Raw genomic sequence first — 16,999 nt, forward strand, 5'->3', positions numbered from 1 at the left:
GCTTACCTACTCTTCGTGCGCTCCGGAGGTCTTCACACTGCATTCCGGCATCTGAAAGACAAAAGCTTACCAATTCTTCGCACGCTCCGGAGGCCGTCGGCGCTGCATCCCGCATCTGAAAGACAAAACAAGGTGCGTTTAAAGACATTGGGGAACTTTAATACTCACGTGCCATTACTCCTTTCCACATCTAACCCAGTGGGTATCCCGGCACCCTGCAGCCGCTCCGAACTTGTACCTGCAAAATAAAAGACAGTTAGAGCGCATCGTGAAGCTGGCAACAAGCGCTTACTTACGTGCTTCCAGGCGCTTCTATTCATCACACGGGCTCCATCTTCAACTCACTTCAGCCCGTCATCCGCCATCGCCGGAACCCTGCAAAACAAGAGACATCATTATTAAAGACTTTAAAGACATTTGAGTTACTCGAAACTTACCGTTCGTGCAGTAAACGACGGACAGCAGTCCTCTGAAGTCAAGAGGCCTGCGCTACCTATCCAGTGAAGAAACTGGTTACAGCACCCTGCCCCGAGGCAGATGGAGAGCACGGCGTTCACTTACCTAAGACATCTTACCCTTCGAGTCAGACATACAGTGCACAGAGGTCCAGCCCAAAGAGCTAGCCGTGTGTTACACATCACCTTTGAAGATACGGTATACGCCCAGTCAAGACCGGCGCCTCTACGGGAATCAGGTGAGCGTTACATAAAGTGCTGAAAATACATCCTATAGTTTTCCATTCAGGATGTGCAAAATAAAGGTACACTGCTCAACTGCTATAAGGATTTACATGTTGCTGTGTTGCTTTACTATGCAATTTGTGTATTTTGCAAATAAACTCTATAGGACAGTATTATTGTACGCCTTGATACCCAAAACTTAAATATGTGTTCCAAGTAAAGTGTGGAAGAAGGTGGGCTAAAATCCTTTGGCCTAAGTGTGTGATCCTGGCCAAATTATGTAATCTAACGCTGACTTCAAGCGCAAAAATTGGAGTGCTTAGAAGTGATTACGTTTACACCCTTACAAGCGAACAGTTTTAATAAGTTTAGGGACACATTGGTGTACTCTGGTGCCCCTCTGCTAGTGGCTCCAATACTGTCACATAGAATTGCATTATTGCTGCACTGGCCCTCCCCCAGTCTCGTAACACTTGATTTGATAGGCAGACATTGGGCCTCATTACGAGTTTGGAGATAGCCATGCCCTTAATAATGGCATGGCTACCCCCCAACTCGGGTCGGGCACGGGGTCCTGCGAAAGGGGAATAACCGGGCCATTCTGACTTTTGCGGGCCCGGTAATTTCCCTTTCGCAGGACCCAGAGCCGGTACGTCCCCATTCCCATTTGAGCTCCTGTAGGGCTCAATGGGAATGGGGAGGATGGTAGCAGCAGTACCGTTCATAACTGTACCGTTGCTACCACCCTGTTCTGCTTGCGGGTGCCGCTCTGCACGCCTGGTTTGACCAAGCGTGCAGAGCGGCACCCGCGAGCAGAACTCATAATGTGGCAGTAAGGCAACAACGGCGCCGGTTGCATTGCAGGTGCCGTTGTTGCCCTACCGCCACAGATGTAATGAGGCCCATAGTCTCACCAGCCAGTCAGTGTACCAGAGTTTCTAGCGGACTGTGGTAGAACCAACATAAAATTTTCTCCCCTGTTGCTCCCAGCCACTGAAGTTGCGTGGGCCGTCCAGAGTACTGCCCCGCACTCTGCCATTTCCTTATGCTATGATATTGTGTCTTTCATTGCACACCATCTGCCATTTTCACACTTTCTGGGAGCTTCAGGATCTACAAGAAGTGGGACAAGGGGCTAATGCAGTAGCAGAGGGATCAGGCCAAGATTGCTTTGTTACAACATAGATATGTGCAGATCTTAAAAGATAGGGCTCTGTACAGTGAACGTTTTAGATATTTTGTCAGCTGTGTGGCGCAGTGATTATGTGCGTTTCAGGTAGCTAAGGTACTAACTTGTGTGATTGACAGAAAATGTAAGCATTTTGCTTCTTGTTTTTGCCACCGTCTCACCAGAGAGCCAAAGACCAAAGGAGGGATGGACCAAAGGTCCAACTCTCAAGGGAACCAAGGACCAGAAGAGAATTCATCCGAGCAACCAAGGACCAGAGGGACAACTGACCAGAGAGGTTCACTTTTACCTTAGTTTGACTTCATCCTGTTTTTAATGTTGGCTTTAAGCCAAAACTATTGAACTGGAGTACAATTTGGAGGGAACTGACTTGTGAGGAGGGATCCACAGCTTGAGGGTATTTTGTTATTTACCAGCCCACTGACTGCCCATGGCCATGCTAATTCCTATGGCCAATCCCACCCACTACCCGCCCCTCCCAAAACACATCCTCATGAGATCTCTTTGAGTTAGCTTTATCAAGCATTAACATCAACCATTAGCCTTCCAAGGTTATTTCTAAGCAGTCTGCTGAGAGTTAATGGCTTCATTACAGTTGTAAAGATCTTCTGGTGTAATAAAAAAAAAGTCTCAACCAAGTGTGACTTCAGGTTCCATGCACTGAACTGCTATTAAAAACCAGCAATCACAAAGCCAAATGTTTTGGGTTGTGGTATCAGAAAGGAATTTGCCCATTAATGCCATCATATGCCTAGGTAATCACTAAATCTTTCAGCCGTCGCCATCTTATGGCAAGGCACTAACATTATGTCAGTGCCTATCCCATCCTTGCACAAAAGCCCAAACTGTTGGCTTTGCCAGTGCTTGTTTATTATTCCAGGCAATGTCTAGTCTAGCCACAAAGCACCAAGAGACATTGTAGATGGCAAACCAAAGGTCAAACCCCATCTGGCACAGTTCTACCCTTCCCCCATCTCCCACCATCCCACTTCTTCCTTTTTGGATGCAGAGTACCACTAGTTCCTTTTTTCCACTTCCACCACAGTTCTGAATTCCACACTTTTAACACGAATAAACCACTTTCTTGCCACAGGATGCAGCGCCGACTTACCTCCTCACTTGCAAACTGTTTTTATTAGAAGAAGGCGTGGTTTTGCAATCTAATGTATGCTTTGTGTGGAATTTAAAGGCATTGTGATGTACATCAGGAGTGGCAGTGCTGACAGGCGGGTGCAGGTCAGAAGCACCCGAGTCTTGAGTGATGATCCTCTTCAATGGGTTTGTGGATATGTTATTAAATGCGGAGAACCTGAGGTCTGATCCCTTGAAGGAAACCTTAGTTACGTAAAGCATTTCATTGTTAGCACCTGCATTCATATGTATACATTTTTAGGCAATTGAAATCGTGATGTGGGGTTAGTACTTGCATGCCAGGGGAGTGATTGGAAGGGTGGAGAGGGGACAGGAGACCACACATTCTCCCAGCAGTCCTTAAGTGGGTGCTTTCAGACTTAAAGGAGAGAGTTAACTGCTTGTAACATTGAAGCTGCACTAGAATAGTCTCATTGCAATGCATAAAGAAGTTAGATGCCCCCACACAAGTACCTTTGCCACTCCCCCAACGTCTCTGAAGTTAGCGCCTCTCCCAACCTTTGAAAGGTTAGCCCACTCCAGAATTTTAGCCTAGGTGCACCCCTGGATGTGTGCACTTGCACTTTGTTAGGCAGAGAGGTGAGGGAACCCTTCCACTAAACTGGTAGTGTGAAGGTTTTAGTGTGTTTGTGCAGAAAAACATACTTGAACAAACGCAGTAAAACTAAAAGCTGCTACTTTCTAGAAAGACTTCCATCGCCTGTCTTTATATTGCGCTTTAAAATATACTATTTGATAGTTGGTCCCCACACCAGACCATGGGGGTGGGGGGGTAGGACAGTGGGGGCGGAGCCTCAACGTTTGCCCCTCCTATTTTCTTAAGTGGCCACTCCCATCAACACTTAGCCCCGCCCCCAAATGTAGCTTACGTTGCGCCCCAGGATGTTCGGTGCTTTCATAGGGATCCGTGGTGCAGGTGTTAATCACTTTCTCTGGCACTCATGTCATTATCTGCAGTGCAGCTGTTAATTGTGCGCTCTCCTAGGTATCTATAACATAACAGGTGTATTTGTAGAGCGCATGTTCACCGCCAAAGGGGCATCGTGGCACTATTGACACATAACAGACGCTTATTGTTACCCAACTTAATGGTACCCATTTTATCGACCGACCTCTGAAGGATGAAAGGCTGAGTGGACCTGCCAGGATTCGAATCTGTGACCATGAGGTCAAACACAGGCCCTTGTAGTGGAGGCATTAATATTCTGAGCCACAGACTCAAGTCTATGGAGCAGGACTCCCCGCACCCTGCACTCCCAGGTATCTGTGGTGCGGGTGATAATCGCTCTCTATGGTGTCCATGGTACGCGTGATAAGCCCTCTCTCTGATGCCCATTGCATGTGTTAAGCGCTCTCCCAGGTATCTGTGGTGTGGGTGTTATGTCCTTTCATAGGTATCTGTGGTGCGGGTGAGGAGCGTTCTTTCTGGTGCCCATGGTGTGCATAGAAAGCACTCTTTCCGGTATCTCGGGTGGTGATAGTATGCGCTCTTGCAGGTATCTGTGGTGCAGGTGTTAGGCACCCTCCCAGGTATCTGCAGTGCGTGTGTTAGGTGCTCTCACAGGTATCCATGGAGTGAGTGATCAGCGCCCTTTCTAGTATCCGTGGTGCGGGCGATAAGCGCTTACCTAGCTATCCGTGGTGCGGCTGTTAGACACTCTTTTAAGTATCCACTGTTCAGTGTTAGGCGCCCTCACCTGTATCCATGGTGTGGGTGTTAATCGCTCGGTGGTACCTGTGGTTCACGAGATAAGCGCTTTCCAAGGCATCTGTGGTGCAGGTGTCAGGCGGCGCAGGCAGCATGACCAATGAGGGACACCAAACACCAACGTTCTTTTTGGAAGGGATTAGGCCGCATTTCTCATATGTCCTCTGCAACTATGCCTTCTCTCCTTCGGGCCCCGTGTAACTGGTTCTACAGCGCCCTGATGCTTAAGGGCTTCTGCGCGCTTTACACATGAAATAAATAAATAAAATAAATATATCTTCACCAAAATGCGACAAAGCCATGCAGGAATAGCATCCTCTGATGGTTACGTCATCGGTTGCGTCATCAATGATGTCATCATTACATCATCAATGATGTCATCACTACGTACTTTAGCAGGGGGTGAGTGTCAATGGTCATCGCCCCCCACACTCGGGATGGGCCTTAGGGAAATATGTGACCCCCTAAACCGACCAGACCCCCAAACCCACTCTCCCCGTGCAGGGACCAGTGAGGGCCGCTCTATGAGCCCCCGGCATGACACCCCACCGTTCCGTGCAGAACCTAGGACCCTAACGTAAATCAGCATTACATCTCCCTTCCAGTGACCCAGATGGTTGAGCCCCTTGCTCGATTCAATGCAATGTGCTCCAACCTACCGCCACAGGGCCTCTGGCCGGGCACTCCCCACCCCTTCTAGAACAGTACTTATGCTTTTCACTTGAGACCTAATACAGTCAGATCGACCCATTGAACCCTGCACACCATCAGAACCACCTTGTCTCTTCCCTGATGCACCCCCTCCTACGGGACTCCCCCTGCAGTGCCCCCCCCTTGATATGCAGCCCTTCAATCGTACATACATATGCAAAACTTGCTTGTGGCAGGAGCCACCCGGGAATTCTTGGATGCTCCCTTTGGACTGGGCCCACCCCCGCACTCCTCTTCAACTTTTGTGCGGCCCCCAGACATTACCACCACCCAAAACAGTACCCTTGTTTGCACTGATGGCAATTCACCCGGTCGTTGGGTGTCATCTAGAGATACAAAACAGGACATGAATACATATCAGTTTCTAGACCCTCCGCACAACAACCTATCCAACCATGGAACTTGGAGCCCTCAGCCCACGGCCATATAGCCCACTCCTGCCACCATCTCTTACTAGCCCCATAATCCTCCACCACATAACACAGGAACCAAGACCAACATTGTCTGGCACCACCAGGGGAGGGTGTCCCGTCGACCTCCTTCCCCATTGGGGAGCACCCCACACATCATATGGCGACCTCACTGGCAGCTATGCCCAGACTGTGACAACCAAAAGTCCCAGAAACCACAACCAACCAATGTCGACCACACTAACCCGACAACAACCCCTGGTGTGCCAGACACCCCATGACAGAAAACACTGCAGGCTTCTGCGCACCTCAGAGGTAAACCAGAAGCCCACCCGTCATCCAATGGTATCCTCGCCACCGGTACACCAGCCACCAGTCTGCCAGGCCCTGTGAAACGATACCCTGGGAGCCCAGCGAACCAAGGCTTGCATTCAGCACTCCCAGATCTCGATCTCCTGGACCCCACAGACCCTCCCTGCCCTGAAGCGGCACCCGCCCCACTCAAAGTGGGGCCAACCATGCCAATGGCTCTGGAAACTAGGGCCGCCGCCAGGAGGCAAGCATCTATCCCACAAGCCTCAAGAAACCACAACTGACAACCTCTCATGCAATATGGGCACTGCCCTGCAAAGGAGGTGAACCCTCACCCGCCATACCCTTTGAGAAACGATACCCATTGAGACCCCGGACCGGCAGTTGCCCAGCTGACCAGTGCCCCCCCAGATCCTGATCTCCCGGCCCTCGCAGACCCTGCTGCCCGCAGCCCATAGCCCCACTACATCAGGGACTTCACACCAACAAGGCTCCAGACGCCAGGAACCAGGGCGCAAGCATCCTAACACAAAGCCCCCCAAAAGGGTCCATGTGTTAAAATCGTGGCAAAAATGGCCGTGGACACAAAATATCACGGCAAAAAGGCTGTGAGGGACATCCCTGCAACCCCCGCTCTCCTTAAATTGTGTAATGGGGTACACCTTTAACGGGTCAAACCACTGCATTTTTGCCACGATTTTTGTACAGGCGGCATTTTTGCCACAATTTTATTACTGCATACCCCCAAAAGACACTAAATCCAAGACTTGTTTCTCAGCATGGGCACCTGCCCACCCGAAGGGTGTAGCTCCTCACCCGCCATGTCCCTTGAGAAATGATACCCGAGGAGCCCCCAGCTCCCTGGCCTGAATAGCAGACCCCCCCTCACGATCTTCCACCCCTAGCAGTCCCTACCTGCCTGAAGCCTCTGTCCCAGCAAGGATTTCACATGGGAATGGCTGCGGACGCCAAACAGGGACCTCACACACCAACAGCTCTGGACCAAAGGGCAAGCACCTATCACAAGCAAAGCCCCCAAACCCCAACTGAAACCTGTCTTACCATGGGCAAAATCCCTGCAGAAGGGGCAACCCAGTATATGTATGAAGGGTCCCTCTGCTGCCACACCCCCTGGGAACAACAACCAGGGTCCCATAAGGCCCCCATCCTGTAACACACATCCTTTTGTTTGTTCCGGGACTGCCGCCTGGGGGCAATTGATTAAAAACAGGACTCCATGGAAAACAACACCCGCTCTACCGCTCCCAAGAGAAAGGGAACCTTCCACTGCCCTCACCCTCTTGGTGGCGATACATGAAAGGCCTGGGAGCAGACCCTGGTCCCATGACACAGGACCCTTCCCTAATAATCAACGCCCCCCAACATCACCAAACTCTGAAAAGTAGCAAGACACTACCTTGGATGGGCCTCTACCAATACCCGAATGCCTTTCGGCAGAGATCCAGAATTGACCATGTGAGTCCAGCCCACCTGACCCCTCCCTGGCCCCTAAAGCCCTTGTTACTCTAATGCCAGCTACCACTCCAGATGGTGCATGAATCCCGCCATCCCTGGCTTGGGGGCAGGGGGTGCCAGCTTCTCATCCCTTAGGCCACCGGAGCCCCTCGACACGTAGGAACACACACTCGCTTTCTTCAGTCTTGGAGACCGTTACCCCCTCTTCCCCAAACAGAACACATCACTGACCCCCTTACTAGCCAGGGCCAGCAGCACAGCGAAATAAGGGCACTATTTGGAGCTCAAGGGCGCTGGGGCATAAGCGGAGGCTGCACGGACACCTTAGGCATCCAAAGGGCAAGGTAGGATCTCACACCATGGTGCCAAAAGGGTCTTGGGGGTCAGCAGCCAGGAACAAGAAAGAAAAGGAAGTGGGCGATTCCAGGGGAAGAGGGGACACACACACACATTTGCAGAATTTGTCAGCGCCCCCAAACGAATGGCCTGAGGCCCCAGAAAGCGAATAAGGGGAGACCCTGCCAGCAAGGGGCCCCCAGTTGGCACAGCACGCCGAACGGAGCGCAAAGGAGCCTTTCTGCTGTTGCAGAAGACTCTTGTTTTTTCACCCAACCCACCCACCCGGACACCCAACCCACCCAGCACCCACCCGGAAAAGAAGAAAGAGGAACGAGAGACAGGCACAAAAGAAGAACCAGACAGATAAGAAGGTGGCATGGGCCAGAGTGTTATGAATAGAATTCATTTATTGTGATATATGTAACTGTGCAATAAACACCACAGCCTTTTATTGTCAACACTAATCACAATGTGTCAGTAGTCTTTGGGCAATAACCCGGAAAGGTTGATATGAGGACGGGGGGATAACATAACTATAACATCAAACTATAACAGCTATGTGTCATGTGCTATGTAACGGTATGCTGCACACTATGTGACCCTGTGCAGCCATATCGCCCTCCATGTAACACATCATGTACAATTAAGTACACCCACAAGCAAATGTAACTAAGCCGGTTCCATGTAACAGCGCCACGATGCCTCTGGGCTGTTTTGTGCGCTTTATTAATGCAAATAAATGAATAAGGGCCCCAGTGACCATAGCTGCTCCGCAGAGTATTGTGAGGTGCGACCGGGCCCCATTACTCGAATCTCGCGGGCACGCTTCCGGCCACATATACTCCCTGTCAGTCGATATCCGGAGAGGCCCCTGGGGAGGGCCAGCCAGGGGAGGGCCAGCCAGGCCTCCTCCCAGGACCCACAAACCACGGTTACCCACCGAGAAACCGGATCCGGAAGAACGGAGCCCAAGAACTTCGGGACCAATTGGGCTGCATTTGAATCAGACAAATCCCATAATAAACCAAACTCAACCATAATAAAATGTCCCACACAGGAAAACAATTTAAATTCTTGCTCTAGTGGTAGTTGCCCTGCACTGGTGCAAAGTCTGCGGTACACCCTATGATAAAACAAATATGCCCATGAAAGACTCCACAATGGGAAAGCTGAAGAATGATTTATCCTCCCGGCCCCGCTTGACCAGGACAAGGGTGATTATTTCCCAGCCACCTCGCAGATGATCGACATAGATGCATCACCCTGAGCCACAGGGGCTAGAGGAGTACTCTGTATTGTACTCACCGACGAGGGAAAACGTTTTATTTCTCAACACATATAGTACGCTACGCACCCTGTATTGTTAACACCATTAATTGGACTTAAACCATCAGCCTTGTCGTCGGTAGGCCTACCTTCTAGCCTCTGTGTCACTGGTGCTCCTTCGCTTACCACCGCCACCTAGCACTGGGCTAACCATTAATACAGCAAACTCTGACAACCTTCTAGCCCGCAACTATATTCCCTTCCGGGGGGTGGGGGGGTGGTGGGTGGGAGCCCAGCTCGGACCACCCAGGAGCAAAGATATCAAAATGAGTTGCTGTCACATTGTTAAATCCTTTTGTAAAAAAGTGATATGTTTCATAGTCGTCTATAACTTCAGTGCCACAAAATGTTCCATTACGGCATTGGTGTGTGCGGTACACCACAAGGATCCTTTCCACAGAGCTGAAATGATATACACAATCATTTCCCTACACAAAATCTCAATTCTTAAATCACAAATTGCACAACAGGTTGATGAGAAAATGGGCACCGGATTTGTTTAACAGAGATGGGTTTTAAGTAAATGTGGTTTGAATCTTTTTTTTTGTTGTAATCCGACCTTCGAATCAAGCTCAAAAAAACAGTTTTTAAAAAAAGTTTAGGTGTCAGAAAGCACCAAATTATTGACTGAAAAGGATACGGTACTCAAAAGAATACAGGTGGTAGGGTCTTCCGGATCCCTGTTCACACGATTTGATAGTTGTGAAGTCAAGTTTAGACCTTCCAAATGATACAATTCTCTGACTGATAAAACAGGCAGAGAGATGGATCACTGGAAAGGGCGTGGGTAAGGTATAGGAAGTCAGCCTGGAACAAAATAAAGTATCATAAGAAACTGCCCCAAACTGAGTATGATAGCACAGAAAATGACATGAATGCACACACTGACCTTAAGTCTAGGGCAGAAGAATCCAGCAGAAGTCTCTTGAGGAAATCCAAAGGTAGAACAAACGACAAGGAAGGGAAGATTAGTAAGGGAGACTTATCCCGAACGGAACGAGGCTCAAGCTAGATACGGGTTGATGCACCACAGGATAGCGTCCAAAGTACTGTTCACTGTCACCTTCCAATTATCCTTGAAAAGCTTCCTTCCCACGTAGAGAAAAGTATTAGAAATGAATCAATCCCCCTGTTAATATCACAGGTGCAGGATTTGGAAATATCGCCCTTTTTATGGTATAAACAAAGTACACGCGGTTCTGCACAGCCGCGAAGAAAATAGCGTGCGCGTGCGTAAATACACGCGATTTAGGATTCACGCAGTCCAGGCCAGCCGTGCTTGAAGACAATGTGCGTGTGGATTTACACGCGAGCAGGATTCACGCAGTCCAGGCCAGCAACGCTTGAAGACAACGTGTGCGTGTGGATTTACACGCGAGCAGGATTCACGCAGTCCAGGCCAGCAGCGCTTGAAGACAACGTGTGCGTGTGGATTTACACGCGAGCAGGATTCACGCAGTCCAGGCCAGCAGCGCTTGAAGACAACGGGTGCGTGTGGATTTTACACGCGAACAGGATTCATGCAGTCCAGGCCAGCCGCGCTTGAAGATAGCGTGTGCTTGTGGGTTTGCCCGTGAACAGGATTCACGCAGCCCAGGACAGCCGTGTTTGAAGACAACGTGCGCGTGTGGATTTACACGCGAGAAGGATTCACGCAGCCCAGGACAGCCGTGTTTGAAGACAACGTGCGCGTGTGGATTTACACGCGAGCAGGATTCACGCAGCCCAGGACAGCCGCGTTTGAAGACAACGTGCGCGTGTGGATTTTACACGCGAACAGGATTCATGCAGTCCAGGCCAGCCACGCTTGAAGATAGCGTGCGCTTGTGGGTTTGCACGCAAACAGGATTCACGCAGCCCAGGACAGCCGCGTTTGAAGACAACGTGCGCGTGTGGAAGGACACGCGAACAAACAGCTCCAGGAATCAGCGTGTGGCGGAAAACACGCTATAGAAGGCCCAAAAAGTAGCTGAAGTAACCTGCAAGGATGCAGATCGGAGGTTAAAGCTACACAACGCCAAATGATTCGATCAGAAGCAGCGAGTGAAGTATCCACGCTGCTTTTATACGTAATGCCGTAGTTCACGTGACGAAGCAGAATACACGTGAAGTTAGCGACGTCAAAAGTGCAAACGTCGTTTTCCCGGCAACGTATCGAACAACCGCCATTTGGAATAGAACGGTCTAGCTGTTCTACGAGCGTAGGAGGTAGGACCACGTCCGGCATGCGTGACATTAGGACACCCATTTATTTGAACTCAACTTTCTTTGGAAGAAATATTGGTGGGTGCATTTTTTCATAGACTTTCATATGTGATACTTGCTCCCCAAGAGGTGGCTTTGTCAGGCCTGTAACTCGACCTCAGGCCATTAACTGACCCGGTAAATCCCCTGCTCATCAGTGTTTATTGCTTAAATAAATATACCCCCTGTGAACGTATTTTCCTTTTGTTAAGCAATTTTTATTAAGCTTTGTAATAGATAAATACAGCATATAATCATCAACAGTTAACCTTTATAAGACTTGCTAACCAATAATCCAAGATAAAAATGTAAGCTGAGTTAACAATTAAAAGGCGCAACGTAGAGTATCAAGGTTACAATAAATGCTGAAATTCACTAAAAGTTCCAAACTCTAACATCAGAATTCATTGAAGCAATATATGAGAAATATAAACCTAAAAGAACTACAGGAACACAAAAGAACAAAACAGACAGGACACTGCAAGACACAAGAGGAGGAAGAAGAACAAACACAACTAAAACTGAAGCAACAAATTAAAAAGACCCTGCTAAGGAGGCATAAGATATTCGATCCACTTTTGATTACATTTATGTACGTCATTTAGAGAAGTGGCACAAGCCTTTTCTATTCTGTGAATGTAGCATATATAATTCCACCAAGTAGTATAATATAAGCGATCAAAACATTTCCAGTTAGAAGATATTCAATGAAAACCAATGAAGACAAGTAGGTGAAAGAACATTGGAGAGGAAATATTAGCTAAATCAGAGTGAACATGTGATACGACAATTAGATTGTAAAGATTGACTTGCGCTGGAAAATTAATAGAAATTGTAGCATTATCCAAATTCTTTCCCAGTATGAAAAAACAAATTTACAGTGTTTAAAATCATCCGTACATTCTTTACAAGACCAGAATAAGGTTGTCAAGTTGGAAGCAAATCTAGAAATGCATTACGAAGTCAGGTAGGCTCTACTCAAACTAAAAAAGGCAGTCTGAGTTAGATTTGTGGCTTTAGATATGTTAAAGATTTGCAGTCATACCTTTTCCCATATGGCAGCAGGATATTTGCTAGAAAGATAATTGATCCATCCATTTTCAACGTGTTGATTAGTAATTGACGCGTTGGAATAAGAAATAAAGAATTTATAAATTGTTGCAGTTTTATTGAACCCACATTTGCAAGAAGATTCTGAAATTGGATGGAAGGGGTCCGTTGTGAAAGATTTGGTAATGACAAGGTAATTACTTTACCAACTTCTGTATACGCAGCACAGTCTGAATCATACAGGTCGAAGATATAGGCTAGAGGCTAGAGTATGAAAAGGGATTAGAGTATCGTGATATAATAAATGATGAATACAAGGGATGCCTTTACTATAGTGTACTCAGGAGACCCCCGGCTAGCCCATTGAGCCGAGGCTTGCTCCGAAGTACTTTAAGACGAGATAGCTGCACCCTTGAGATGGATGGGGGTGCAGATGTATTACTCCAACACCAATCAATAAGGACAACTCAATGGTTTGGCAAAGGGAGTCCGTTTAATGACAAGTACAAGAAATGGGGAGTCATAGAAATCAGCAGTGATACGATCATCCTTCTCACTTCAACTCCAACGAACTTCATACAAGTAGTAACATTTATACTCAAAACTCGTCATTATCGAAGTGTAACACTCAAAAGTTAACATGCAATTCTATTGGTTAGGAAAAGGTAACCTTAATATAGGTTCTATATCTGTATATGGTAACGGAGTGAGGGGATTGGGTAAACACTGTCAGGTGGGCGTCTAAGCCCTTCCTTCAAATATGACTACTGCAGACGTCACTAAATGTACGATGTCCCGTTGGTTCTACTAACTATAGGACCCTATATTATTTGGTCCATGCATACATTTCCACTTTGCTTAGCAGCACGCACAATGGTCAGCCAGGTGCAGGGTGCCCCTCAGCTACCCGGCCTTCCTCTAATTAAGGTTACAATCAATCATCGCTTCAGCAACTGTGTCATTTATTTTACTGTGGTTGGCCTCGAAACTGCAACTTCTGTCTGGAAAAGTTCTGATAGCTCTGCCTGGGCGGATGCCAAGCGTAGGTGTGAACCTGTGCTCCTTCTCGCTTGGCTGGTCACGTGATACCCACACCGTGAATATTTCTTGTTTCTCTCAATTTGTGTATTTGATTCTTATTTAGCTCAGCCACCTGTCTACGCTTCCTTATCTCAACCTTTCAGAGACAGGATATTCCGTTCTTACGCTTCAATTAGATGTAGCTACTGTTCATTCATTCTATTGGTTTGACCTTGGCTGTCCTGGCACGAGTTGCATCTGCCGAGTTTCGATTCAGGCGTCTCTTCTCGTTTTGCCAGAATATGAATCTTGTCTTGTTTGGCCTCTAGGAACATGAGTTGATTCTGCTTTTTGTGCAAAGTGGAATCAAACTTATAGCACTGTGCTTCGTTTGAGGTAGATTATGTATAATGGTGCTTGCCTTGCTATTCTTCTACTTAGCATAGCAAGTCGCACTGTTTTCTTAGCCTTCTTGCAGTTCCAAGCATATGTACAGGTGTAAACTGATTGACTGTATTAATTTTGCTTACAGCTTAACTTTCTAACGTTTTGATAGCTTTCTATCACTTTAAACGCACAATCTCTTTTCTCAGGGTGTTAAAATCAGCCGTACATTCTTTACAAGACCAGAATAAGGTTGTCAAGTTGGAAGCAAATCTAGAAATGCATTACGAAGTCAGGTAGGCTCTACTCAAACTACAAACTAAAAAAGGCAGTCTGAGTTAGATTTTTGGCTTTAGATATGTTAAAGATTTGCAGTCATACCTTTTCCCATATGGCAGCAGGATATTGGCTAGAAAGATAATTTATCTATCCATTTTCAATGTGTTGATTAGTAATTGACGCGTTGGAATAAGAAATAAAGAATTTATAAATTGTTGCAGCTTTATTGAACCCACATTTGCAAGAATATTCTGAAATTGGATGGAAGGGGTCCGTTGTGAAAGATTTGGTAATGACAAGGTAATTACTTTACCAACTTCTGTATACGCAGCACAGTCTGAATCATACAGGTCGAAGATATAGGCTAGAGGCTAGAGTATGAAAAGGGATTAGAGTATTGTGATATAATAAATGATGAATACAAGCGATGCCTTTACTATAGTGTACTCAGGAGACCCCCGGCTAGCCCATTGCGCCGAGGCTTGCTCCGAAGTACTTTAAGACGAGATAGCTGCACCCTTGACATGGATGGGGGTGCAGATGTATTACTCCAACACCAATCAATAAGAACAACTCAATGGTTTGGCAAAGGGAGTCCGTTTAATGACAAGTACAAGAAATGGGGAGTCATAGAAATCAGCAGTGATACAATCGTCCTTCTCAATTCAACTCCAACAAACTTCATACAAGTAGTAACATTTATACTCAAAACTCGTCATTATCGAAGTGTAACACTCAAAAGTTAACATGCAATTCTATTGGTTAGGAAAAGGTAACTTTAATATAGGTTCTATATCTGTATATGGTAACGGAGTGAGGGGATTGGGTAAACACTGTCAGGTGGGCGTCTAAGCCCTTCCTTCAAATATGACTACTGTAGACGTCATTAAATGTAAGATGTCCCGTTGGTTGTACTAACTATAGGACCCTATATTATTTGGTCCATGCATACATTTCCACTTTGCTTAGCAGCACGCACAATGGTCAGCCAGGTGCAGGGTGCCCCTCAGCTACCCGGCCTTCCTCTAATTAAGGTTACAATCAATCATCGCTTCAGCAACTGTGTCAATTATTTTACTGTGGTTGGCCTCGTAACTGCAACTTCTGTCTGGAAAAGTTCTGATATCTCTGCCTGGGCGGATGCCAAGCGTAGGTGTGAACCCATGCTCCTTCTCGCTTGGCTGGTCACGTGATACCCACACGTGAATATTTATTGTTTCTCTCAATTTGTGTATTTGATTCTTATTTAGCTCAGCCACCTGTCTACGCTTCCTTATCTCAACCTTTCAGAGACAGGATATTCCGTTCTTACGCTTCAATTAGATGTAGCTACTGTTCATTCATTCTATTGGTTTGACCTTGGCTGTCCTGGCACGAGTTGCATCTGCCGAGTTTCGATTCAGGCGTCTCTTCTCGTTTTGCCAGAATATGAATCTTGTCTTGTTTGGCCTCTAGGAACATGAGTTGATTCTGCTTTTTGTGCAAAGTGGAATCGCACTTATAGCACTGTCCTTCGTTTGAGGTAGATTATGTATAATGGTGCTTGCCTTGCTATTCTTCTACTTAGCATAGCAAGTCGCACTGTTTTCTTAGCCTTCTTGCAGTTCCAAGCATATGTACAGGTGTAAACTGATTGACTGTATTCATTTTGCTTACAGCTTAACTTTCTAACGTTTTGATAGCTTTCTATCACTTTAAACGCACAATCTCTTTTCTCAGGGTGTTAAAATCAGCCGTACATTCTTTACAAGACCAGAATAAGGTTGTCAAGTTGGAAGCAAATCTAGAAATGCATTACGAAGTCAGGTAGGCTCTACTCAAACTAAAAAAGGCAGTCTGAGTTAGATTTGTGGCTTTAGATATGTTAAAGATTTGCAGTCATACCTTTTCCCATATGGCAGCAGGATATTGGCTAGAAAGATAATTGATCTATCCATTTTCAATGTGTTGATTAGTAATTGACGCGTTGGAATCAGAAATAAAGAATTTATAAATTGTTGCAACTTTATTGAACCCACATTTGCAAGAAGATTCTGAAATTGGATGGAAGGGGTCCGTTGTGAAAGATTTGGTAATGACAAGGTAATTACTTTACCAACTTCTGTATACGCAGCACAGTCTGAATCATACAGGTCGAAGATATAGGCTAGAGGCTAGAGTATGAAAAGGGATTAGAGTATCGTGATATAATAAATGATGAATACAAGGGATGCCTTTACTATAGTGTACTCAGGAGACCCCCGGCTAGCCCATTGAGCCGAGGCTTGCTCCGAAGTACTTTAAGACGAGATAGCTGCACCCTTGACATGGATGGGGGTGCAGATGTATCACTCCAACACCAATCAATAAGAACAACTCAATGGTTTGGCAAAGGGAGTCCGTTTAATGACAAGTACAAGAAATGGGGAGTCATAGAAATCAGCAGTGATACGATCGTCCTTCTCACTTCAACTCCAACGAACTTCATACAAGTAGTAACATTTATACTCAAAACTCGTCATTATCGAAGTGTAACACTCAAAAGTTAACATGCAATTCTATTGGTTAGGAAAAGGTAACCTTAATATAGGTTCTATATCTGTATATGGTAACGGAGTGAGGGGATTGGGTAAACACTGTCAGGTGGCCGTCTAAGCCCTTCCTTCAAATATGACTACTGTAGACATCACTAAATGTACGATGTCCCGTTGGTTCTATTAACTCTAGGACCCTATATTAT

General features: G+C 46.6%; 1 protein-coding gene across 3 annotated transcripts in view; it reads left to right on the plus strand.

Annotated features, from left to right (window-relative positions):
• The window catches only part of LOC138468292 (beta-1,3-galactosyltransferase 2-like), a 268,296-nt gene that overhangs the window by 23,660 nt on the left and 227,637 nt on the right, over positions 1 to 16,999 (plus strand). Inside the window, exon 2 of one of the 3 annotated variants that reach the window (XM_069608779.1) lies at positions 2,034 to 2,146. The exons of the other annotated variants lie outside the window; for them this stretch is intronic. The gene's annotated coding sequence lies outside the window, so the exon portion shown is untranslated. The remainder of the gene's footprint in view (positions 1 to 2,033; positions 2,147 to 16,999) is intronic. 3 annotated transcript variants of the gene reach the window in all.

Source organism: Ambystoma mexicanum, chromosome 4q (genome assembly GCF_040938575.1).
Source record: "Ambystoma mexicanum isolate Mex_15411 chromosome 4q, UKY_AmexF1_1, whole genome shotgun sequence".
NCBI lineage: Eukaryota > Metazoa > Chordata > Amphibia > Caudata > Ambystomatidae > Ambystoma > Ambystoma mexicanum.